At 36.9% G+C, this 26644-nt stretch overlaps 1 protein-coding gene and 2 long non-coding RNA genes across 7 annotated transcripts in view; 2 read left to right on the forward strand and 1 right to left on the reverse strand.

Annotated features, from left to right (window-relative positions):
- Positions 1 to 13027, reverse strand: LOC118154769 (uncharacterized). The gene is made up of 3 exons (XR_004745032.2): positions 12840 to 13027; positions 12540 to 12657; positions 1 to 143 (listed from the first exon to the last, which is right to left on the reverse strand). It is a non-coding gene; the product is annotated as an uncharacterized LOC118154769 (long non-coding RNA).
- DPP10 (dipeptidyl peptidase like 10) overlaps positions 1 to 26644 on the forward strand; it is a 1417953-nt gene that overhangs the window by 961499 nt on the left and 429810 nt on the right. The gene's annotated exons all lie outside the window — the stretch shown is intronic.
- LOC144576808 (uncharacterized) lies at positions 9683 to 26629 on the forward strand. The gene is made up of 2 exons (XR_013519355.1): positions 9683 to 20587; positions 20922 to 26629. It is a non-coding gene; the product is annotated as an uncharacterized LOC144576808 (long non-coding RNA).

Genomic DNA, 26644 nt, shown 5'->3' on the forward strand with positions numbered 1-26644 from the left:
TCTCCTAAAAATGTCAGTGGAAAGATTGATAAAACACAGGTTTCTGTTCTTGGAGGTACTCTTTTGCGAATGTAGGAGATGTTAAAATTCTTATTTTAATTAGAAAATCACACTCTATTATAGGCTGCTATGAGTACTTCAACCTTGCCAAAAAAAAAAAAAAAGGCAAAAAGAAAGCATTACTAAATGCTACCTTTCCCAAACATCAATGAAACTGATAGATAACATTTTTAAAAGTATTTATCCTAGCATGATAACAATTTTCTATTATGAGAGCAAAGCATAGAATTAAAGCAACTACCAAAATAGTTCCTATCAGATGCAGTCCTTACCCTGAATAACAAGACTATTATAGGATAGGGGTCGAATCAAAGGGACTTTTGAAACTGTCTGTCATTTGCTGATGGTGGCACAGATTTTATTACTCTGCAAGTCAGAGAACCATATACTTCTCTGTTTATACTGAGAGGTTTTTTTTTTAATAGTACAATTATTTTTCTTGAATATGGGAAGTCAATACATAGTTACAGTATTAAAATTTCTCACTAAGAATAATTCTTGATAATCGATCCTATCAAGAATTGAGGGTGGTGCAAGAGAGTTCAAGAGTAAGTTGCTAATTTGATGATGGAAAAAAAAATGAGTTCTCCCAATGCATACCTTCCATCTTTGTGGGAACAAAGTTTATAGTCTCAAACTGTTTTCACATAATACGCTCTTCACCTCTGTGTTAATTTGCTAAGGCTGCTGTAACAAATTCCACCGACTGGGTGGTTTAAATGACAGAAATGTATATTCTCACTGGTTTTGGTCCTGGAAGTCCAAGATCAGCGTGTCGGCAGCATTGGTGCCCTCTGAGCCTCGCTTCTTGCCTTGCAGATGGCCACTCTGCTGCTGCTTCTCCCTATGGTCCTGCTTCTGTGCATGTGCACCCCAGTATCTCTTTTTATGTGTATAAGTTTCCTCTTCTTATAAGGATGCCAGTCAAGACTGGATTAATTTCCACCCTAATGACCTAATTTTAACTTAATTTTCTCTTTAAAGATTCTGTCTTCAAAAACAGTTACATTTTGAGGCAGTAGGGTTAGAGCTTTAACATGTGAGTTTCAGAAGAATGCAATTCATCCCATAGTAACCACCAAAGACTTCGATGCTGAACAGCCTTCATAGACTTATTACCAACTCAAAAATAGCTCTTTTTTACCAGGCTTTCTTCTGTTTGCTTTACTTCACTGATTAATGTATGCCTCTCCTTGAAGCTGAGTTTCTTTTCCAATGAAGGACTACATCTTACCCACTTTCTCTAAATCCTACCTTGTACTGGTTTACAACTCAGCTCAAAATATTCCCAAATTACTTTGTCAGTAAAATGTTTATGATAGATGAAACCTGTAGCAAGTCAATACACACTTTTCCACTTAAATTTGCATTCTTTTACATTGGATTCTAATTGATCCATATATTTCTCCCCATCTAGTATGTATTTGATTAGAATGGGAATGATACTTTCTATTCATTTTATATCTTTATATGTGTTACTGTATATATTATATACAATGATAGAGTGCTCTGTGTATATTATATTCTCAAATAATCCTCCTTGATTCCATTTCTGATTAGTAAAATACATGGCTACCTGATTCTGCTAATTTTCAATGTGACCTTAATTGGCTTTGTGAATTTTCAGCATTAATTTTCCTTCATCATACATACTTTATAAACCTCTAGACTGCTCAAGTTGACTGGGTCTGGTCTTTCTGACCCAGACCATTGGGTGCTTTAGATCACATGTCAGGCATGAGGATGGCTGGACATCTATTACCTCAGATTGATAAGCTTGTGTATTACTGATGTGGATGGTTATCTAGATGTCCTCATCATACCTCAGTGTTCCCTCTGTGCATTTTCAAGAAGAGTATTTTACCCAGTACAGAACTTTTTTTAAGAAATCAAGGTTATATAAGCATCTGTGCTTTTCTGTGATAATCTTGAAAGCCATAGACACAGTCAGACTATATAACTATGTTAGGTGAAAGATTCATGTTGCTCTCCTCAAATTATCAATGTTTGTTTACAGGACATTTGTGAAATAATGTTTGGCAATGAATTGCTACGTAAACTAATTATCCAATAACTGAAGCCAGTTCTCCCATGTGGTTTGTTTTACAATGGAAATTCTGCAATCGGGCTTTTTCACCTTGGAATAATATGCAAAATGTCAAAATGAGAAAAGGGCCCTTGGTAGCTGTTATTTCTTTCTTGTTTATTCTTTCTTGTTGCATACTCAAAGAAAGAAATACAGTATACAATGTTAAAAGCTCCCACTTTGTTAGCTTTTTACTGTCCTGACATATGTCCTGAAGTTTAAAAAGCAGTAAAAGGTTGCTGCTTCCACAGTCATTAGCTTTCCTTGCTGCAGTCAATCATCCATAGAGGTCAGAGCCATATCAGTTTTTTTCCATCCTCATTGCACAATCCACCCTAGCCACTGTGCTCATTTATCATTAAAAGAAAAAATGAACCAAAGAAACTAACAAGACTCACTACTGTGACTGACTACCATGAACTTGCAATGTGAAAAAACTCCCATTTCCTTATTTGAGGAAAGATGCTTCTATTACACTCAGTAAACAAAAATATGAGGCCAACATTTTAATTGGAAGTATTATCCCATCTATTAATTTATAATGGATTAATTAGTTTTCAAGTGTTTTTATTTGCAAAACATGGCATGAACATTGACAGAAATACTTTGATAATTTAAGATGAAGTCACTTTTGTCTGGGTGACTTGATCACTTTTACTTAGGCCGTAGTTAAAAATCTAATAGGATTACTTCAGCAGAATGTTGCCTGATTCATGTATAAAATCAAGAAGTAAAAGAAAAATATAAATTAGTCATGTAACTTTGAAACAAATTTGACTGGACTAATGATAACAAGTTAAATAAGTTTATTGTGAACAAATAAATTAGAAACTAGGCATTGTTAAGTTTATTTGTATCTTACTCTCCAACTAGACTTTAGTTGAACCATCATACTTTGATTCAAGCACTCATTGATAATATTTTTGCATTTCTTAGTTAATTTAAAAAAAAAGGTAGTGTGCCATAGTTATATTATTATAAGTGACTATAGTTACATTCTACGTCTTCTGACATTAGATGAAATTGTTACAATTGGGTTAAACATATACAAATTACAAAACATGGGTTTGAAAATGGTCATCCAAGCATGGTTAAGAAAACTGCATGCCATGTATGTTCATTGCTGCCCTGTGTACAATAACAAAGACCTGGAACCAACCTAAATGTCCATCAATGATAGACTGGACAAAGAAAATGTGGTACATATACACCATGGAATACTATACAGCCATAAAAAAACAATGAGTTTGTGTCCTTTGTAGATACTCGGATGAATCTGGCAACCATCATTCTCAGCAAACTGACACAAGAATAGAAAGCCGAACACCGCATGTTCTCACTCATAGGTGTGTGTTGAACAATGAGAACACGTGGACTCAGGGAGAGGAGCATCACACACCGGGGGAAGTTGGGGGGGTAGGGGAGGGACAGCAGGGGCTGGGGAGGGTAGGGAGGGATAACATAGGGGGGAAATGCCAGATATAGTATGCACCTAAAGTAAAATTTAAAAAAATAATAAATTAAAGAAAGAGAGAGAAAAAGAAGAAAGAAAGAAAAAAGAAAAGAAAAAGAAAGAAAAGAAAACTGCGTACAAGTAGTCTTACTAAATACAAGTTGTACCATTCCTTGCTTCACCCCTCAGAAAGGTGCATGATGTGGTCACTGCTACTGGTCTTCAGCTTCCACTTTAGTTTCTGACTAATTCTGGCATAGAATAATCTTCCTGTGCTTAGGGCTGTGATTTTCCAGTTATTCAAATTTGTTGTCTGCCTGCTTTGGGCTAGAATTTTCAGGTTTAGTGTTTGAATTGTTCTGAATTTGTGTTTACAAAGTTTGGGAAGACTACCACCACAAGTATTTCCCCATGCATTTAATTATATTCTTGACCAATGCTCCTTGCTTGTGTCCACATAACCTCTGATGAATCCCAAATTTATACCCTTGGCAAGTTGCTGGGTTTAGTGCGAGAGTTGATATGGCAACATCACATAGAAAAAATGCTCACAACCAATTTTTAACTTCATAATGTGATGAAATTTATGGATACTTTTCTCATTAAGATGTTCATCACACAAAAAGCTGCATATAACTTAAAGACATATTCATTAATGTAAACTTAAAATCTCATGGTTTAGAGGTGCTTTTAAATGCATTTTCTTGGAGTTTTTCATTGTATATGATATTATTTTTTGTTATTTTGTCCCTTGGTTATATTAAGCTGCTTCTTAATAGTTAGAAAAGCAGTGCTTAAGAAATTGGAATATCTCTGTCCATAAATATGTGATAAAATGTATTGCAACTTATATGATTTATTAAACTGAGTCACCCCTGAAGCAAATGTATTATTAAGTAGTTAAAAAATTCATGACATGTCCTTAACACACTGAGAGTGCCTTAGAGGAGCTCATTCATCTGATAAATATGTGTTTAACAAAATTGCTTGAAATGAATCTCTTTTATGAGTTTTTGTAATTATTGTTCTTATTTAAGACTTAGATATATATAGCATAAATAACAGAATGTGTTTTTCACATAGGGTTGTGGTTTCTTTTGAATGCAAATAGTCACAGTCTTTTCTTTGTGGGTGTAAAGTAAAATGCTTTTTTGCATCTTTAAAAGTTCTCAATAGTCTATGGATGGCGTCCTAGAACATATTATCTACATTGTATATGACTATGTTTCTGTTTTGAGATTTAAAAGATGATACGCAATGGCAGCTTTATATGAGGTTTGATCCTGCATATGAGATTCCAGCCTCAAGCATTCAGTTGCAGAATGAAGATCTTAAATTTTGACTTTTTCTGTTTTCAGCCAGACACATTCAAAATAAAAGTACTACTTAAAAAGAGATTCGTTTTCATGCCATCTGAAATAGGGATTTTTTTTTCTTTTTTTTTTTCTTTTTTTTAATTGCATTTTAGGTTTTGGGGTACATGTGCAGAGCATGAAATACAGTTGCATAGGTACACACATGGCAGTGTGTTTTGTTTGGTTTCTCCCCTTCACCCACATTTGGTATTTCTCCCCTGGCAATCCCTCCCCACCTCCCCCTCCCACTGGCCCTCCCCTTTGCACCCTATAGACCCCAGAGTTTAGTACTCCCCTCTCTGTGTCCATGTGTTCTCATTTTTCATCACCCGTCTATGAGTGAGAATATACGGTGTTTCATTTTCTGTTCTCGTGTCAGTTTGCTGAGAATGATGTTCTCCAGATTCATCCATGTCCCTATAAATGACACGAACTCATCATTTCTGATTGCTGCATAATATTCCATGGTGTATATGTGCCACATTTTCCCAATCCAGTCTATCATCGATGGGCATTTGGGTTGATTCCAGGTCTTTGCTATTGTAAACAGTGCTGCAATGAACATTCGTGTGCATGTGTCCTTGTAGTAGAACGATTTATAGTCCTTTGGATATATACCCAGTAATGGGATTGCTGGGTCAAATGGGATTTCTATTTCTAAGGCCTTGAGGAATCGCCACACCGTCTTCCACAATGGTTGGACTAATTTACACTCCCACCAACAGTGTAAAAGTGTTCCTTTTTCTCCACATCCTCTCCAGCATCTGTTGTCTCCAGATTTTTTAATGATCGCCATTCTAACTGGCGTGAGATGGTATCTCAATGTGGTTTTGATTTACATCTCTCTGATGACCAGTGACGATGAGCATTTTTTCATATGATTGTTGGCCTCATATATGTCTTCTTTCGTAAAGTGTCTGTTCATATCCTTTGACCACTTTTGAATGGGCTTATTTGTTTTTTTCCTGGCACCATAAAAACCCTAGAAGGAAATCGAGGCAAAACCATCCAGGACATAGGAGTAGGCAAGGACTTCATGAACAAAACAACAAAAGCATTGGCAACAAAAGCCAAAATAGACAAATGGGACCTAATGAAACTCCACAGCTTCTGCACAGCAAAAGAAACAGTCCCTAGTGTGAATCGGCAACCAACAGAATGGGAAAAAATTTTTGCAGTTTACCCATCTGACAAAGGGCTGATATCCAGAATTTACAAAGAACTCAAACAGATTTACAGGGATGTTTTTTATTTATGTTATATTTAGAGATACACCAAACCAAAGTGACAAGCCTGCCTCAGTAACCCAGTATAATTTCCCTATGGCTGCTGTCATATAGAGAGCACATTTTTTTTAAGTTGCAGTTTTCTATCCCTTTGACACTTATTCATGTATAGATGAGTATCATTGCTTATGCATTAAATAATTTGACTATATATGCTGAGGCAGTGTCCGTGACTTTTTGTTGCTGTTGGTACCATCTCTTGTTTCATTACTATTACTATTAGTACCATTATCTTTGATAATTACTGCAATTTATTGAGTGTTCACACTGTTACTAATATGAATAAAAGTACTTTAATTGTGTTGCAGATAAGCAACTGAGACCTCGTGATTTTAAGTAACATGCACAAAGGAAGTATTGGGTGGATAATTACTTTTGTTTCTTTCTGCAATCCATGTATGCAATCCAACAGCACAATAGTCCTACCAACTGTGATCAAGACTCATGTTAGGCTTTGTATAATGTGATCGGACAACAATGCTTAACTTTGTCATTTATCATTTATCTAAACTATTTGAATAATTTCAAAATATTCTCTGCTTTCCTAGCTCTTAATTTTCAGTCCTAATAATTTCTAAATTGTAATAATCCACAGAATATTTTCAGCCCAAATTATTGAAAAATTACTTTGATTTTGCCTTAAAATCAACTCCCACACTACTCATTGCATTTTAGTTTTATATGTTTCTTTATCTTTTATTTATGGACTTTGTAGTACATTAATTTATATGTTGAAAGTTTCATTTAGGTATAATCTTACTTTAATTTAAATGTAACTTAAAGAAAAGGAAGAAAATTGTTATATCATCACAACTTCTTCCAAGTGTTTTATAAAAATTCTGATGGTTCTCTTTGCTGGCATGTATTAGTTTGTACTTGCATTGCTATAAAGAAATATCCAAAATGGGGTAATTTATGAAGAAAGAAAGGTTTAATTGGTTCATGGTTCTGCAGGCTGTATGGGAAGCATAGCAGCTTCTGCTTCTGGGAGGTCTCATGAAGCTTCCATTCACAGTAGCAGATAAAAGGGGAGCAGAACATCTCATATGGCAGGAGCAGGGTCAAGAGATGGGGAGAGGTGCTACATACTTTTAAATAAGATTTCATGATAATTCATTCACTATCATGAGAACGGCACCATGAAAACAGTCCTAAGTCATTCCTGAAGGACCATCCATGATCAAATCAATTCCTACCAGGCCCCACTTCCAGCATTGGGATTACAATTTGACATGAGACTTGGACAAGAACAGAGATCCAAACCTTATCATGGCTGAATTTATCAAATCAACTGTGAATGGAAAGAAGTGAATGATTACTAGCAAGTAAATATATTCCAGATTAAATTTTTTTAGGGAACTAGCATTAAATTCCCCTATTTAAAAATTAATTTATTCTAGTTTGGGCAGCATGAAGATGTTGTCAGATTCTCTCCAAAAAGCAGATGCTTCTAGACTTACAATCATGATATCTTACAATAAGTAAAGAAATATCTTAAGTCAAAACATGTTTAATACCCTCATAGCCACCTAATGTCAAAAGTTGTAGGTTGAGAGATTGTAAGTCCAAATGCTTCTTGACTTATGATAGGATTACATTCACATAAACCCATTGTGAGTGAAAAAGTGTATGTTGAACCCTTGTAACTTAGGGACCATCTGTATAATACTGGGAAAAAATAGAAACAATATTTTAAGGCACTAAAACAGAAAACAAGTAAATAAAATATACTTTTAAAGTAAATGGAACAGTTGCAAGTTAGAGGAGTATCTGTGGCCTTCTTACCAGGGTGGCTTCCATCTTCACTCTTTACATCAATAGATTCAGCAAAAATAGTAGTTGTAACAGCTGGCATTGAAAACCAACAGTTCTGAGGCTATGCATAGGGAACTTCCTTAGTTTAGAGTAGTAAGTGAAAATCTATGGCTTTGCCAGCTAAAAGCAAGTACTTAGGTGGGAACAGTTGAGAAAACTCACATATATATTAGCACACGGAGGTCTTGGTTGGGTGAGGAATGTATCAGCAAGAAAGTTAGCCAAGAGATTCTAAAAATGAGAGAGCCATAGAAGGGCTGAGATAAGATCTCACATATCACTGGCTGTGAGGGAGACCTGAGAGGGATTTGAGAAGTACAGGCTGAGGGAGATTTGAGGACTTCAACTTTAAGTGTGTTTTCCAAACCACTCACTAATAAATATAAAGTGGGTAGACACCTTATGGAAACAAAGCCTTTGAGTACATCCTCTATCCAAATAACTGGGTGATTGATAAACTATGAAGTCACACTGGAGGGCCAGGCTCATTCCTATAATCCCTGAACTTTGGGAGGCCATGCTGGGAGGATCATTTGAGGCGAGGAGTTTGAGCCTAGCCTGGGTAACATACAGAAGACCTTTCTCTGCAAAAAAGTTTTTAAAAAATATATCTGGGCTGGTGGTGTGTGCCTATAGTCCTAATTACTTGGGAGGCTGAAGTGGGAAGATCACTTGAGCTCAGGAATTTGAGATTACAGTGAGCTATGATCAAGACATCACATTCCAGCCTGGGTGACAGAATAACAATATGCCTAAAAAAAAATTAATAAATGAATAAATAAATGGACACAGGGAGGTATTCCTAGAAACAAGGCATAAAATTACAATAATAATAGTAGTAAGTGATAAAATAAAATTAAGCAGAGTATCAGTGGCTGAGCTATACATCAAAGCTAATTTTAACACACATACACAGAAATGTAAAATGTATTCCAGAGTTGGTATTATACATTTTCTAATATATTAAATTTTCAACAATAAATTATGTGATATCCAAAGAAACATGAAAGTGTGACCAAGACTTGAAAGAGTATTGAGTCAAAAGATGTTGACACTACATAGGACCAGATATTGGATTTTGCAGGAAAAAATAATTCAGTATTTTTAAAATATTGGAGGAGTGACATCAGCAAAATAGTGGAGTAGGATTATTGGGCTTCACTCCCCCTATAGAAATCCAACAGCAACTATACAGGAAGTATACCATCCTAAATGTCCCAGTACTCAGGAGTGAGGTTAAGACTTCCCTTGGACCCTTGGATTTCAGAACAAAGAAAAGCAGAAATCAAATATTAAGACCTCAAATATTTCACCTCATTGCCCTTTCCCTAGGCCAACACAGTACCATACAAAGAGAATTACCCTGCAACTACAATTTCTACAGTGGGGAAAGTGAGTTGAAAGTAAATCTTCAGTTTTCCCATCACTCAGGAATCCTTCAAAGAAGGCTCATTCCTATTTTGTCTCGCAGGAAACATTGGGAGTACAAGCAGGGGTGGACCACCTGGGGTCAGTTAGAAATTAAGAGCATTTAGGAGCACGTTTAAAAAAGTATAGACGAACCCTTAACTAGGCTTACTAGTTACAAAAGAGAGATTATTCAGTAAACAAAATCAGAAATGAAAGGGGAAACATTACAATTTATACCACTCAAATACGAAGAATCATAAGAAACTACTGTGAACACACCAATACATTGGATAACTTAGAAGAAATAGATAATTCCTAGACACATGGAAACTTTGAAACCTGAAACATGAAGAAATAGAAACCTGAACAGAGCAATAATAAATACAGAGATTGAATCAGTTAAAAAAAAATATCTCCCACTAAAGAAAAGCCCAGGACTGGACAACTTCACTGCTAAGTTCTACAAAACATTTATAGAAGAGATAATACCAATTATCAAACCATTCCAAAAAACTGAAGCATAAACAATACTTCCAAACTCAGTTTATATTCCAAATTCATTACCACAACACCAAGGCAGACAAGGACTACAAGAGGAAAAAAAAAAAAAAAATATATATATATATATATACACACACACACACACACACACATATATATACACATATATATATATATATACATATATACATACATATATGTACACACACACGCCAATATCATTGATAAAGATAAATTTTAAAAATCTTCAACAAAATATTAGAAAACCCAATTCAAGAACACATTAAAAGAATCATTTGTCACAATCAAGTGAGAGTTATTCTTATGCTGCAAGGATGGTTTAAAATATGCAGGTCAATAAATGTGATGCACCACTTTAACAAAACGAAAAATAAAAATATGAGAAGATGCAGAAGAAGCACTTAATAAAATCCAGCACAGTTTTATTATAAAAATTCCCAACAAATTATATATATGGAAAAATTATACTTCAATTCAATATATGACAAAGCCATAGCTGGTATTATTATTCTTAACAGTGACTAGTTGAAAGCATTTTCTCTAAGATCAGGGACAAAACAAAGATGTTTACTCTCACCACTCTCACCACCTCTCTCTCTCTCTCTCTCTCTCTCTCTCCCCCCCCCCCTTTCTCTCTCTCTCTCTCTCTCTCTGAGACAGAGTCTCACTCTGTGGCACAGGTTGGAGTGCAGTGGCATGATCTCTACTCCCTCCAACCTCTGCCTCCCAGGTTCAAGCAATTCTCCCACCTCAGTCTCCAGAGTAGCTGGGACTACAGGCACCTCCCACCACACTCAGCTAATTTTTGTATTTTTAGTAGAGATGGGGTTTCACTGTGTTGCCCAGACCAATCTTCAATTCCTGACCTGAAGTGATTCACCTGCACTGGCCTCCTACAGTGCTGGGATTCCAGGCACGAGCCACCATGCCTGGCCACACCACTTCTCTTTGATAAAGTACTGGAAGTCAGAGCAGAGCAATTAGGCAAGAAAACAAAATAAAAGGCATACTAATAGGAGAGAGAAAAGTGAAATTGTTTCTTTGTTGATAACATGATCTTATGTGCAAAACACCTTAAAGATATTATAAAAAAAACTATTAGAACTGATTAATGAATGCACTAAAGTTGCAACATTCAAAATTAATGTGAAAAAATCAGTAGCTTTTCTATATTGCAATAATGAGCTATCTTAAAAGGAAATTAAAAATAAAACCTCATTTACAGTAGCAATATAAAAGTAAAACACCTAGGTGTAAATTTAATTGTAGAAGACCTGGGTATTAGATCATTTCCACATTGCTATAAAAAATATAAGCCAGGCGTAGTGGCTCATGCCTGTAATCCCAGCACTTTGGGAGGCCGAGGCGGGTGGATCACGAGGTCAAGAGATTGAGACCATCCTGGTCAACATGGTGAAACCCCATCTCTACTAAAAATACAAAAAATTAGCTGGGCACAGTGGCGCATGCCTGTAATCCCAGCTACTCAGGAGGCTGAGGCAGGAGAATTGCCTGAACCCAGGAGGTGTAGGTTGTGGTGAGCCGAGATCGCGCCATTGCAGTCCAGCCTGGGTAACAAGAATGAAACTCCATCTCAAAAAAAAAAATACATTAGACTGGGTAACTTACAAAGAAAAGCAGTTTACTTGGGTCACACCTCTACAGGCCATACGCAAAGCATGTTGCTGGCATCTGCTTGCTTTTGGGGAGGCCTCAAAAAACGTACAACAATGGTAGAAGGCAAAGGGGGAGCAGGAATGTCACATGGTCAAAGCAGCGGAAAGGGGAGGTACCACACACTTTTGAAGGATCAGATCTCATGAAACCTCACTCACTATTGAAAGGACAGTACTAACAGAATGGTTGTATTCATGAGAAATCTGTTTTTATAATCCAATCACCTCCAACCAGGCCCTACCTCCAACACTGGGGACAACAGTTCAACAGGAGATTTGGGTGGAGACAACATCCAAACTATATCAACTTAAATACTGAAAACTATAAACAATGAGGAAAGAAATTCAGGCTAATACGAATAAATGGAAAGATATGCCATGTTCATGGATTAGAAATATAATATTGTGAAAATGTCTATGCTCTTTGTCTTCATCTGTTCTGAGTTGCTATTATAGAATACCTGAGACTGGGTAATTTATTCAAAAAGAGGTTTATTTGCCTCAGCATTGTGGAGGCTGGAAAGTGTAACACTGGGCAGCCATGTTTGGTCAGCATCTGATGATGACCTCTACTTCATCATGACATGGCAGGGAAATGGAAGGGGAAGCAAGCACACTAAAGAAAGAAAGGCCAAATGGAGCGGCAACTTCACTTTATAACAATCCATTCTTTCAGGAATCATACCATTCTAAAAGAATTAACCCAATCTGAAACGAAAGACATAATCCATCTGAATAACCTAAACACCTTTTAAAGCTACCACCTCCCAACAGTGCCACGTTGGAGAACATGATTCAACATGAGTTTTGGTAGAAACAAACCACATTCAATCATAGCATTCTGTCCGTGGCTCACCCTGTAATTCATGTACTTACGATGAAAAGTGTTTTCTTCCCACTTCAGTACTGCCAAAAGTCTTAACTCATTCTAACACTATAGCAAAAGTCTAAAGTTTCATCTGGGACTTAAGGCAAAGTACTTCCAGTTGTAAGCCTGTAAAATAAAAAAAGAAATTTATTTACTTCCAAAATACAATGGTGGAACAAGCATAAGGTAAGTATCTCATTCCAAAAGGGAGAAACAGGCAAAAAGAAAAATCAGCCCAAAGTAAGCCTGAAGCTAGGCAGCAAAGACATTAAATCTCAAAGCTCAGAATACTCTTTTACTTCATGTACCTTTTACTGGACACACTCTGGTAGGGTAGGGGCTCCAAGACCTTGGGCAGCCCCATCTCCAGGGCTTTGCTGGGTGTAGCCCATTGGGGTTGCGTGCTGGTGCCTGCAGATTTCCCAGGCTGGTGTTGCATGGTGCTGATGACTTCTGTGGGTCTGGAGTCCAGAGAGAGGTGGCTCTGCTCCCGTGGTTCCACTGGGCATTCTAGAGGAGATTCTCTGTGCTGACTCTGCCACTGTGACGCATTTCTGCCTGAGATCCTAGGCAATTTGACAAATAATTTGAAATCCAGGTGGAGGCTTCTATACCTCCTCCTTGCTTGCATTCTGCCTACATGCAGAATTACCACCATATGGATGTGGATATTGCCAAGGCTTACTGCTTATGCCTTCTGAAGCTGCAACATGAGCTGTACCTGGAATCACTTGAACCATGGCTGGAGCAGCCAGAGCAGCTGGCTTGCATGGAGAAGAGAATCCAGAAGCCTGTGCTCCAGACCTATCCCCCCAAAATGATTCCACCCTTAAAGATCTCTGGGCGTAAGAGAGGAGAAACAGCCTGGAAGATCTTTGAAATGCCTTTGGGGTCTTTTTCTCATCATTCTGATAAATAGCCTCTGGCTTTGTTCTCTTTACACTAATCTGTTTAGCAAAAGATTGCTACACCACACGCTTGATTTTTCTTCTGAAAACACTGTTTTATTCTCTACCACATGGTCAAGCAATTTTCCAAATCTTTCCACTCTACTTCCCTTCTTCCTAGCAGTTCACTGGAAGCAGTTAGAAGTAACCGTGCAGTAGCCTATTTGCTGCTTAGCAATGTCCAGAATGCCCTAGGACAGGGACACAGTGTGATCAAGTTTTCTGCTAATGTGTAACAAAGATGGCATTAACCCCAGGTCCCAGTAAGATATTCCTCATCTCCATCTGCAGTCTCATCTGAATAGCTTTTACAGTCTATATTACTGTCAGCATTCTGGTCATGGCAACTTAACCAATCTCTAAGAAGTTTTAAACATTTTTTAGTCTTTTTGCCTCCTTTTAAGCCCTCACTATATCACCCTTAATGCTCCACACACAGGAATACTATTTATAATAGAATATTATTCCACTTAAATGATGGGTAAGGGAGGCAATGGATATGGTAACTAACTTGGTTAAAAGAGAAATATATGGCTATGTGCTATCCATAAAAGATGAGACTTACTTTAGATTTAAATACAGAAATAAGTAATAAGTAACTTGATTTAAAATCTGTATCATATAATTATAACTGTAAGAGAGCTAGAGTGGCTACAATAAAATCAGACAAAAATAGATTTTAAAGTAAGGTGTATTACTAGCTATAAAGAAGGATCTTTTAATTTAAAAAGTCACTATAGAAGGAAAAGATAACAATTATAAATATGCCTAACACTAGAGCCTTATAATATATGTAGTAAAATCTGACAAAACTGAAAAAATAGAAATGGATATTTCAACAAATATAATTGTAATTTCAACACTCCTTTCTTAATTGATAGAGCAAGAACAGACTAAATAAGTAAAGATATAGCAAACATGAGAAATACTATTGTTGTGGAAGAAAAATGAGTTCTTGTCACACAACCAGTAAATATTATGAACGCAGACGCTTTGAAGGGTGAGGGGGAATGGAATTTATTGGATGAAAAGGAAAAAGCCTCTCAGTAAAGTGACAGAGGTTCCCGTTAACAGGCCAAGCCTCACAGATTGAATCCCAGGTCAACCACCCAGGAAGAGGAGAGGCCAGACTCCTTCCCCTGCAAAGGGTGCTCACTTCCTGAGGCTCCATCCAGTCCTCCCTGTGCACAGGTGGGCATTATTCAGAAAGGATCAGTTAGGAAAAGGGAAGGCTTCATCTGGGACAGACAGGCACTCCGGTTTTTCACCTTCAGGCTGTTTTAGGCTTGAAGGAGGGGTTTTGCCAGGGAACCTTTGACTGCCTCCTGTCTCTACCATTCCCTCTCTAAAGAAGTACATCTAACTGCCTTTATAATAAAGGAAAGGATAAAGATGAAACCATTCTTAACTGCTTCCTGCTGATAGTGAGGCACTGTTTTGGGAAGGTGGCAGTCAGATCTCCCTCAGAGACCAGTCTAAGTATTCCTGGCAAAAGGGCCATCATCCAAGGCTGCATGACAGTTTGGAGTTTGATGGCCTGAAGGAGACAAGAGACAAACAAGGTTAGTAGATTGTTATACCTGAGAGTTTAAATGGGAGCACCATGCACTGAGTTTGTTGAGAGCCCAACTTCATACTGGCGTCCAAGAGTCAGCTAGAGCTCAAAACTCTCGGCCAAGAACAAAGGGCGGTCCACATTTTTATGCCAGTTTAGGGTCAGGGCCTCAGAAAGAATGCTGTACAACTGATCTTTGACAAACCTGACAAAAACAAGCAATGGAGAACGGATTCCCTATTTAATAAATGGTGTTGAGAAAATTGGATAGACATATGCAGAAAGCTGAAACTGGATCCCTTCCTTACACCTTATACAAAAATTAACTCCAGATGGATTAAAGATTTAAACATAAGGCCTAATGCCATAAAAACCCTGGAAGAAAACCTACGCAACACCATTCAGGACATAGGCATGGGCAAAGAATTCATGACTAAAACACCAAAAGCAATGGCAACAAAAGCCAAAATAGACAAATGGGAGCTAATTAAACTAAAGAACTTTTTGCCCAGCAAAAGAACCTATCATTAGAGTGAACTGGCAACCAACAGAACAGGAAAAAATTTTTGCAATCTGCCCTCTGACAAAGGGCTAATATCCAGAATCTACAAAGAACTAAAACAGATTTACAAGAAATAAACAATCCCATCAAAAAATGGGCAAAAGTTATGAACAGACACTTCTCAAAAGGAGACATTTATGCAGCCAACAAACATATGGAACAAAGCTCATCATCTCTGGTCATTAGAAAAGTGCAAATCAAAACCGCAATGAGATACTGGTTAGAATGGCAATCATTAAAAAATCAGGAGACAACAGATGCTGGAGAGGATGTGGAGAAATAGGAACACTTTTACACTGTTGGTGGGAGTGTAAATTAGTTAAACTATTATGAAAGACAGTGTGGCAATTCCTCAAGGATTCAGAAATAGAAATAGCATTTGACCCAGCAATTCCATTACTGAGTACCCCAAGGATTACAAAAAAAAATCATTATATTATAAAGACACATGGACATGTATGTTTATTGTGGCACTGTTCACAATAGCAAAGACTTGAAACCAACCCAAATGCCCATAAATGATAGACTGGATAAAGAAAATGTGGTACGTATATACCATGGAATACTATGCAGACCTAAAAAAGGATGAGTTCGTGTCCTTTGCAGGGACATGGATGAATCTGGAAACCATCATTCTCAGCAAACTGACACAAGAACAGAAAACTGGACAACTCATGTTCTCACTCATAAGTGGGTGTTGAACAATGAGAACACATGGACACAGGGAGGGGAACATCACACCCCAGAGCCTGTTGGGGGATGGAGTGCTAGGGGAGGGATAGCCAGGAGTATGGGGATAGTGGAAGGATAGCATTAGGAGAAATACCTAATGTAGATGATAGAGTGATGAATGCAGCAAACCACCATGGCACGTGTATACCCATGTAACAAACCTGCATGTTCTGAACATGTGCCCCAGAACTTAAAGTATAATAAACAAAATAAACAAATAAAATAAAGAGCTGTAGTATGAAAAAGAAATATGCATAGAAAAAACTCACTTTAATTCTGTCCACTGTTGAATGATGGCTACTCAAAACTGTAGAACTAGTTTATTGGGGAAAACATCGTGTGTATTTCTATCTTGGAAAGGAAGCACATGACCCTGATAAAGTATTAGTAAAGTCTGAAAGGGGGAAGAGAAAATTGGGATATTTATGAAGCTTTAGACTATAGTTTAAAGAGGGACTTTTATGAGAGAGTTTGATTAGGAAGAGGCAAGGTTTTTAATAATTTACATTTGGTTGAGGTGGCAAGGTAAATATTTTGAGAACCCTTAGAAAGACTTGGGGAATAAGCTGTCATTTTATGCCTTCTATTGAAGAGATGTTTATTGAAATAAGATTTTCAGTAAGTTCCTGAAATGAGAAGTTATTTGCAACTATTACCCTCTTGAGCAATTTTCCTGCAATCATAAAGTCATGTTGACACACATGTAGTGGAGTTGTTAAATCATGAAAATGTGAGCAGTCTTCTGTGTCAGGATGGATGGTTTTGGTTCTTACCTTCTATACTGATTCTTCCAGCTCCTCAACAGTATGATTTTTGCTAGTTTCTTCATTATCCATCTGGTGTTTCTTTTTTAAGAAAGCAATTGCAGGTACAGACATTGCTTTCACATTTATTAAACTTTACCACACATTTACCTCAACAACTACTATGAATCATGCATACTGCTAGGCTTTAGAGAGTAAAATGATTTAAGGGGGAAACTGTATTTTCCTCCAAAAAACAACTTATTCTGACTTCCAAATTTCGTTGCTAAGCACACATAATTGCAACTAAAAGAAGTTGGTGAGGGATTGATGAGGGAGAAGAGAGAAGCTCTTGTGTGGCAACTCTGTTCACATTTAATTAATTGTGTATAGGTGGCTGCTACCTGCATTGATCAAATGACTACCTACACATATTTCATTTTTACATGGGAAATAATTAAATTAGATCATTATATTATATTTATATAACTTTTTACCACTCATTCATTAAGATATAAATTCTAGATTAATGGATTATACATCAAGTTTAGGCAATTTTACTAAAAAGAGCAGATATTGAAGAACAAATAAAACCACTCTGTAAATATAGGTGTCATTGAAATTTAAATGTGTTGTGAATTCCACAACAAATAGGTAGATTCACTGAAATTTAACTTTGCTGTGAATTCCACAATGAGATTTTTTATTTTTATCCAAATCCTTGCAGCATTATTATTCCAGGATTGGAATAAAGCTGCATATGATAATCTCTGTTTCCTTTATAATAACTATGTGTGACTTGGTTAGGAATTCACCTTGGCACAGGACTAATTTATTTCTGATCTACTCAATGGAGTGTATGTATTTAGGATTATTCATCCTTGTTTATTTAATGCATTTTTCTTCACACATTGTTTTTTAGATGTTATTAGAGAAACAAGACATTAACTCTTACTGAGAGGGAAGATAGATTTTCTAACCCTAGGATTTGGCTGCTCATGGAATGTACACATAATAGATGGGTGCTTCCATTGTATTTTTAGGGGCAGTCAATAGAGAGCCTCTCATCTGCCAGGGCACAATTGAGTACTCCTGATTATTGATTTATGTGTGTTTATATGTAAGTGATTCCCTTTAAATACTAATATTATCAAATGTTCTACCACATGTGATTTCTGTGTTCTGAGTGCTCTAATGTTGAGTATCATGGCCAAATCCCATTTTCTGTGGGATTTTTGACCTAAGCGTCGCCCAGCACCATGCCCAGGAGACCTCCCATCATGAGCACAGCTAATTGGACTGGAGAAGTTCATCTGAGGAAGAGAAAGTGGTTGCTTCTGTAGTCTGACCAGGAAATTAGCAAGTAGCCTGGCCCAAAAGCTCTGCCCAAAGGTTTCTGTACTAAATGGTGAAGGCCAGCTGTTCAGTTACTTTTTCCTAAGATGTTGGAGCATAAAGCATGTGGAAACCATGCAAATAGAAACACAGCAAAATAGAAGCAAACAGAGGCCATGAAACAGTAAAATTCATGAAATTAAGGGAAGTTGTCAAAATCAGAAAATAATGACTGTGGCTCCACAGTAGTGGAGTAGTTTGTGTAAATTAGATTGCTTTGTATTTTTTCTACTTTTTAATACTATGCAATAAAAAAATGATACTTTTGTGACCAGGACAATATGTTCAAATAAAAAATGTACCTAAAATTAAAAAAAAAATTACTAGCTTGATTTAACTAGATTTTCCTTTGTTTATCATCATGACTCTGCAAAAGCTGTGGCATCCGTTGCTTTATGAATGAAGTGCTGATTAGGAAGCAAAATACAGTTTCCCAGACCTCACATTTAGGCAATTGCAAAAAGCCTAGTTTCTGAGTAAAAGTCAGATATAAATTTCACCCTGTGTCTCAACTCAAGGCCAGTTAGGGATAGTGGAGAGGTTGAGATACTCGTGATCAACTTTAATTTCAGCCTCCAGAGAAGGCAATTCTACATCTTAGTAATTTTTTTTTCTGCTTAGGTTTCTCTGACATTCTGACTAGAACCTAAGAAATTTGATATATGTGTTCGATTCAGTGGTTCATGGTGTTAAAGATAAGCCTTTAATTCTGAGAAAGAAGCTTTAGTTTCTCCCTTCTCTTAATACAAACCTGATTCATGCCAGGTTTATATAGGGGCTACCTGGATGGTTAATAAAAACATGTAATTTTTATGACCCAAATTGTAGCTATTTAGTATCAGATTTCAGAATCTTATTTGAACCTTAAACAGGCTTTAGAAATAATGTTTCTCTCTCTATTATTTTGGGGATGAATAAGTGTATTTTCAAGACAAGTAGAGTGACTTACCAAGATTACACAGGAAGTCAGGACAGAGCAGAATCTAGATGTTTCTCTTCCAGATTCTAGCCAGATGCTAGTTTCATGGCTAATTTCTGACATGCTCTGGGGGAGGTGCATTTTCTATCATCTTTTATCCTAACAGTGAATATTGTTTTAGACACATAGTGGAAATCCATTAATATTAAGTGAATACAAGCATATGCTGTAAAACATATCAAAAAAGCCTATAATGTGTTTCAGACAAGCTTTTATTTCTACAATATATATTTTTATGGTATTTTTTGGGACTGATATATATTTATCATCAAATAGTATTCATTAATATATCTGAAGTTGTACCTGGCACTCTGTCAAGATTTGTCCAAAGAATATAATATGAATTTAGCTTTGCCTTTCTGAATATTTAATACCTCAAACCAAGTCTAAACAAGAAAAGAAAAATCCAAAGAGAAAATGCTGATTTCTGGAATGCTCTGGACAATTCACGCATCAAAAAGCAAACCGCAGAGCCACTATTTACAAGTCAAGTCACAGAATGGTATAGTACCTCCAGGAAGAGGCTTGGAAGGAAAGCACTGCTATTGACCCCAATATCTATTCCATGGCGAAGCCATATTTGTTAAGATGCAGAGAGATCTATCTGCAATGCTATTGCAGAGATTAAATCTTAGCCTTCCTGTGTCATTGGAAGGCTTTGCCATTATCTCAGATTTTAGCATTCCTGGTGCCTTATTCTATTCTTTAACTATCATTTGTGCGGCAAATTGTGATCTTACTGTCATTTTACCCTTACTGGCCGGGTTTCCTGGTAAGAGAGGTATTTCAATCTGCTCAAATTTTGCCTCTTGTATTCCTAACTGGCCTGAATATTTCTTTCTGCTTATTATCATTCTCTCTCAGCACCTGTTTATCTGGCTGTGCTTTGGCCAATTTCATTGTTTTTGATTATTTGGTTTTGGTGCCTGCCTATATGATCAGTTCAAGTCCTAGCCCTGCTGGAAAATTTCTGGCCCCATTACAAACCAGACGTTTCCACTCACAGCTGCTTCTGTATCTATCACAAGTATATATTCATGTCAGTAGTTGTTTCTAGAGGGACAACCTCTAAAGTCCATCCTTTTGTATATGATCTCAAGTAAAGTAAAAATGGGAAGTAACAAGGTCTCTGTTAATTAAAAGGTCCATTAAGGGGCCGGGCGCGGTGGCTCAAGCCTGTAATCCCAGCACTTTGGGAGGCCGAGGCGGGTGGATCACAAGGTCAACAGATCGAGACCATCTTGGTCAACATGGTGAAACCCCGTCTCTACTAAAATTACAAAAAATTAGCTGGGCACGGTGGTGCGTGCCTGTAATCCCAGCTGCTCGGGAGGCTGAGGAAGGAGAATTGCCTGAACCCAGGAGGTGGAAATTGCGGTGAGCCGAGATCGCGCCATTGCACTCCAGCCTGGGTAACAAGAGCGAAACTCCGTCTCAAAAAAAAAAAAAAAAAAAAAAAAAAAAAAAAAAAAAAAAGGTCCATTAAGGGCTCAATGCCAAAAGTTGGATATATGAAAGCTTGCCAAGTGCACAGGGCTAGAAACTTAATTGCACTTTCCTTTAGCAAGATTTCTGTCAACTGCAGTTCTCAAATATATGACCTTCCTCTAATTTTGTGCTAATTTATAAAATGAGGGTTCTTCCTGGTTTGGTACTTGCCATTTGCATGCCACATATGTATGCCTGCCATGAGTGGAATTTACATATGTATACATAAAACTAGGACTCTTGGCTTCATGTTATTAGAAAATAAATTAGATAATATAGATGGGTTTGTCTTTATATCTGATTTGCTCATGTATAGATACATTCATATTTATTTTAATGGCCAAAATATTTGAGAATATTTACAGCAATTTTTTAATGTAGTAATCTTGTGATTCTGGAACTCCACTGTTTCTTTTGTAGAGCTTCAAAAATAATCATTACATAAATTTGAAAGTAAAACAGTAAACTTGAAGTCATTTTCATTTACTCTATCATCTCAGAATACCAAGGTAATTAGACTACAGGGTATCCTCCAATACTTGAAATTATATCTTGCTCTTTACAATTAAGATGTACTGCAGAAGATATTCCCATGGAACGGCCACCCCAATGGCTGTCAAGCAGATATTTTTTTCAGCCAAGTCACACAGATAAGTAACAAAGTAGATTCCAGGTTGACAACATGCAAAAGCAAATCCACACTTATTAGTTTCCTGGTATGACACTGAGTATATCTTGGGATTTCACAGAAGAGGTAGTCAGAGTATTTTTTCCTGTATTCTGATCAGTTGCTAATACAGGTGTGATTCCTATTTCAAGTAGAAATGACTCAGCTCTAAATTGGTAGCTTCCCCTGTGGGTAGTTAATGCAGGTGGATAGGCAATATGGAAAGCATGACTAAGTCTAGCCAAAGCAGGTGCATGAGAAGTTATTAGTACATTCTGGAAGACCCTAAGTCATGCTATTCTGTAGGATTTCTCTGTCTTTGCCATTCCTGGTATCAAGTACTTAACAATAACTTAAACTTATACTGATGAGGAGGAGCTAGGAAAATCTTTCTTAGATATTCAGATACTCAATATTCCATTAATCAATTAATTAAACAAGAAACCAAGTAAATCACAATTTACTTGTGCACTTTTCATGTGACAGCGTTTCACTAGTTCTGGCATCAAAAGAGATAAACATAAGAGACCATTTCTGCACACTGAGAGCTCAAAGGGTTTTGTGGGAGTCAGACCAGTAATGAGGCTGTGTTCCTGTTTCAACAATAGCAGTTTATATAAAGAGATTGAAATTTCTGAGAAGATTAATAGAATTCCGACCTGGAAGACTGTTTAAGTCAAGGGACAGTGCCAGAGGCAAGCATACCACTTGCTGGTTATTGCTGCCTGGTGATATCCTATAGGTCTTTTTATTTTACTATATTTCAGAAATGCATTCTGTAATTCATATATAGGAGTCAGATTCTGTTATTTCTATTCATGCCTGGCATATAAGACTGATATAATTTTACCATTCGACTTTTTATGAAGAAGGGATGTTAGATACAGGTACATATTTTTGAATTTAAGTAGCTCTTTTAACAAATATGCTAGAACTCCCCAATATGGAAGCAGTTCTTCCAGTATTAATTACTGTATGTTGTATATTACAAGCTGCCAAGGCACCACTAGAAAACACACAAAATCACTGAATGCAAACCCCCCAAATAATGTAAAAAATATCGTCTTTTTTAGCTCTTAGAAAATGATGTCAACTTCTTTCTAAAGGATACTGTTACTGTAGGGATGAGGAAAAAAACTCAAATTGGAGGAGATTAGAAAACAATTTGCAGTTTGGAAAGAGATTGTCTTATATAAATGTTGGTAATAATCCAATATTAATAATAAATGTTATAATAATACCATGGTTATCATAGTAAACTATTTTATACCAAAGCAATATCCCCAGAGCTTAATGCATACCAACTCTTTTGATTCTTATTACAATGCTATTATGTAGCTGGCTATGTCACCCCACTTTAGACATAAGAAAAAAAAGGGGCAAAAAGAGATTAAGATTTTCCAAAATCACAGCTAACAAGTATCAAAGCCCACATCAATCTAGATGGCCTGATTCCAGGTACCTTAGCCTTTGTCTCTTCAACTGTATGCCACCTATGAATTTATGATGCCTCACTTCTATGCTGTACTCATGGTAGTTTAATGTTAATTTCTCAGTTAAAACATTTGTTTTTTCCAGATGTGCAATCATGCCATTAGTCTATTTTTAAACCACCACCTTTGAATTTTTATCTGATTTATTTCTCTTATCTACATGTGTGGATCATTACCTGCAGAATAATAGTTGTAGAAATGGGCATTTTTGCTTTAATGGGAATTTTTCCATTGCTTTCCCCAATATGTGTGAGTTGGGCTTGAGGTGAAGCTAAATATATTTTATAAAGTTAAGGTTTCTGTAAGAAATCAACTTCAGAAATCTAGCTGCAAGTCAATAGTATGAAGAGAGTTAGTCAGAATATAAATCATTTCAAAGGTAGAATTGAGAGCATTTCTTGATAGATTGAATGTGGTATGTGCAAGAGAAATAGAGGATTCAAGGATGACTCATTTTTTGGTTGTCATTGTTTTCAGTCTTGCCAACTAAAAAGAAGAATGTATTACCTACTAAGATGTGGAAGGCATAAGAGGAGCAAGTTTTGAAGAAAGATCAAGAATTGCCTCTTGATATGTGTATTAGTCAGGGTTCTTCAGATAAGTAGAAGCAATAGGGTATATATGCAGAAAGAGAGGTAGTGAAAAGTAGAGAAAGAGAGTAAAGAGGGAGGGTGAGAGGGAGAGAGACTATTTTAAAAATTGGCTTAAGGGTTTGTAAGGATGGAAAAATCTAACATTTGCAGAGCAAGCCAGGTACAATGGCTCATGCCTGTCATTGTAGCACTTTGAGAAGCTGAGGCAAGAGGATTGCTTGAGCCCAGGAGTTCAAGACCAGGTTAGGCAACACAGCAAGACCTCATCTCTAATTTGTTCTTTTAAATTAGCTGGGCATGGTGCATGCCTGTGGTCCCAGCTACTTAGGAGTCTGAAGCAGGGGGATCACTTGAGCCTAGGAGGTTGAGGCTACAGTAAGCTCTGATCACACCACTGCATTCCAGCCTGGGTAACAGAGTGAGATCCTGTCAAAAAAGTTATAAAAATTATAAACAATTAAAAAATGAAGAATAAATAAAATTTGCAAAGCAGGCCAGCAGGCTGGAAATTCTGTCAAGAGTTCATTTTGCAGCCTGAAGGCAGTCTGGAGGCAGAATTCTTCCTCTTCAGTGAGCCTCAGTGTTTTGTATTAAGGTCTTCTAATGGTAGAATGAGGTCTACAAACAATATGAAGGATAATTTGTTTTTACCAAAGTCTACCGATTTAAATGTTAATGGCATCTAAAAAGTACCTTCACGGCAACATCTAGCATTGATCAAGCAACTGGATGCTGTAACCCAGCTACGGTAACATGTAAATTGACCATCACAACATATTAAGTTTTAGATGCCTATTAGACATAAAGGAGAAAATTTCAAATAGCCTGTTAAATACACACACCTAAATATCAACAGAGGAATCCAGGCAGGAGACATACATTCTTGAATTCATCAGAACACAGATGTCAGTGAAGCCTTGCCACTGGATGAGAACGTCTTTTCTCAGAGACCAAGTAAAGAAAGTGGTTCAAAGGGGGAGTACTTACCTGTATTAATACTGATGCTGGGTTGTGTAAGGGTTTGAAGAATAGAGTATTGATTACAGCAATGTAGATGTCATTTTTCTTCTTGACAAAAATAGTTTCGATGGATGGAGTAGTAAAGCTGTAAGTTTGCCTGAAGTGGAACCAAGAAACAATGAGATAAGAAGAAACAAGAGAAATTAGACACAGCTATATCAAGGGATTTTAGTGTAAGGAGGACATCAAGAAGAAACAAAGAGTAGTTTGGTTGAGGGAAGATGTGGGATCAAGGGCATTTTAAAAAATGAAATGTGTTTTAGCATCATGTATGTTGATGGTATTAAGGAAAGTGGGTATAGTTTGTGCAAGAAAGAGAGACAGCAATTGGTAGAGCCTTCTCCTTGAGGAGGCTAAAGGATGGAGTTTGGGTGGCAAAAGTAGTTGTTTTGTAGAGTAGAACATAATAGTTTATGAGTAGTAAGAAAAACAGAGCACTAGAAACAGCTGCATGGATAGGGTGCTGCAAGGTAGTACTCTTCTGATTGCTCCTGTTTTCTTCATGAAACAATGCCATCAGGTGAACGTAAGGAAGAAAAAGAAGATATTGAGTACTGGAGGAGAGAGAATAATATAGGAATTGTTTGTTGGAGTGGCACATTTGTGCAATTTGTAAACAGTTCTTCTATATAAACACAAAAATATGTGTGTTTGTTTTTGTCTTAATCTACCCTCCATTGCTTTAACAGGATACCTGACAATGGGTTACTTATAAAGGAAAGAGGTTTATTTTGGCACATGGTTCTGGAGACTGGGAAGTCCTTGGGCAGATGTATCTGGTTGACTACTTTTTAGGGCTTCATGCTGTGTTATAACATGGCAGGAGGCATCAAAGGGCAAGAGGGGTGCACTGGGAACCCAACTGGATTTTAAAACAGACTCATTCCTGTTGTAACTCACTCCTGTGACAACCCATTAACTCATGTATTTATTAATCTCTTTATGAGGGTAGAGCCCTCACGACTCCATCACCTTTTGAAAGTTCTCACCTTTTAATACTGTTATCCTGGTGATTCAATTTAAACATGAGCTTCAAAGGATACAAACATTTAAAGCGTAGTAGTCATCTCCTACAAAATTGCTGTAATGCATACACAAATCTGCAATGGCTGTGAATGTAAATGTGCCTTCTATAGTTGAGCAGTGCCCCACGGATACATGTTGATGCTAGTGCTGGGAAAATATAGTAAGACAGCCTAGTATTCATTTGTTGAGTGAATAAATATAAATCAGACAATGATTTTATTCAAAGGCTACTAATGAGCTGTATTTAACCAAGATTATATATATATAGTTTGCTTTTTGAGGTATACCAACATTAGTTGTATTAACAGATAAATCCCACTACTAGCTTCACTGTTTAATGCTGTATGAATCCATTTTGCATTGCTATAAGGAAATACCTGAAGCTGGCTAATTTATAAAGAAAAGGGGTTTATTTTGGCTCCTGTTCTGCAGACTGTACAAGGAGCATGGCATCAGCATCTGCATCTGGTGAAGTCTCAGAAAGTTTTCAATCATGGCAGAAGGAAAAGGGAAGGCATGTCATGCAATAAGAGAGAGAGCAAGAGAGAGATGGGAGGAAGGCCCAAGAGTCTTTTATAACCTGATTTCTAATGAGCTAGTAGAGGGGAGGACTCACTCTTTACTGCAGGGAAGGCACCAAGCCTTTCATGACCCAAACACCTTCCACAAAGCCCCACCTCCAACACTGGTGATCACATTTCAACATGAGACTTAGAGCGGACAAAATATCTAACCTATATTCAATGTTTTACCGATTTTAGCACAGTGCCCAATTTATTCAAGTAAGTTTTCAAACACTCAAAAATAGGTCATCTCTTTCTGTTCCTTATGACTTAAATAAGATGAATCAATTTTACCCCAAAACTGTATATTCTGCTTTAATTCTACAAAAAAGAAAGAATTAAATATATTT

This window comes from Callithrix jacchus, chromosome 6 (genome assembly GCF_049354715.1).
Source record: "Callithrix jacchus isolate 240 chromosome 6, calJac240_pri, whole genome shotgun sequence".
Lineage (NCBI taxonomy): Eukaryota > Metazoa > Chordata > Mammalia > Primates > Cebidae > Callithrix > Callithrix jacchus.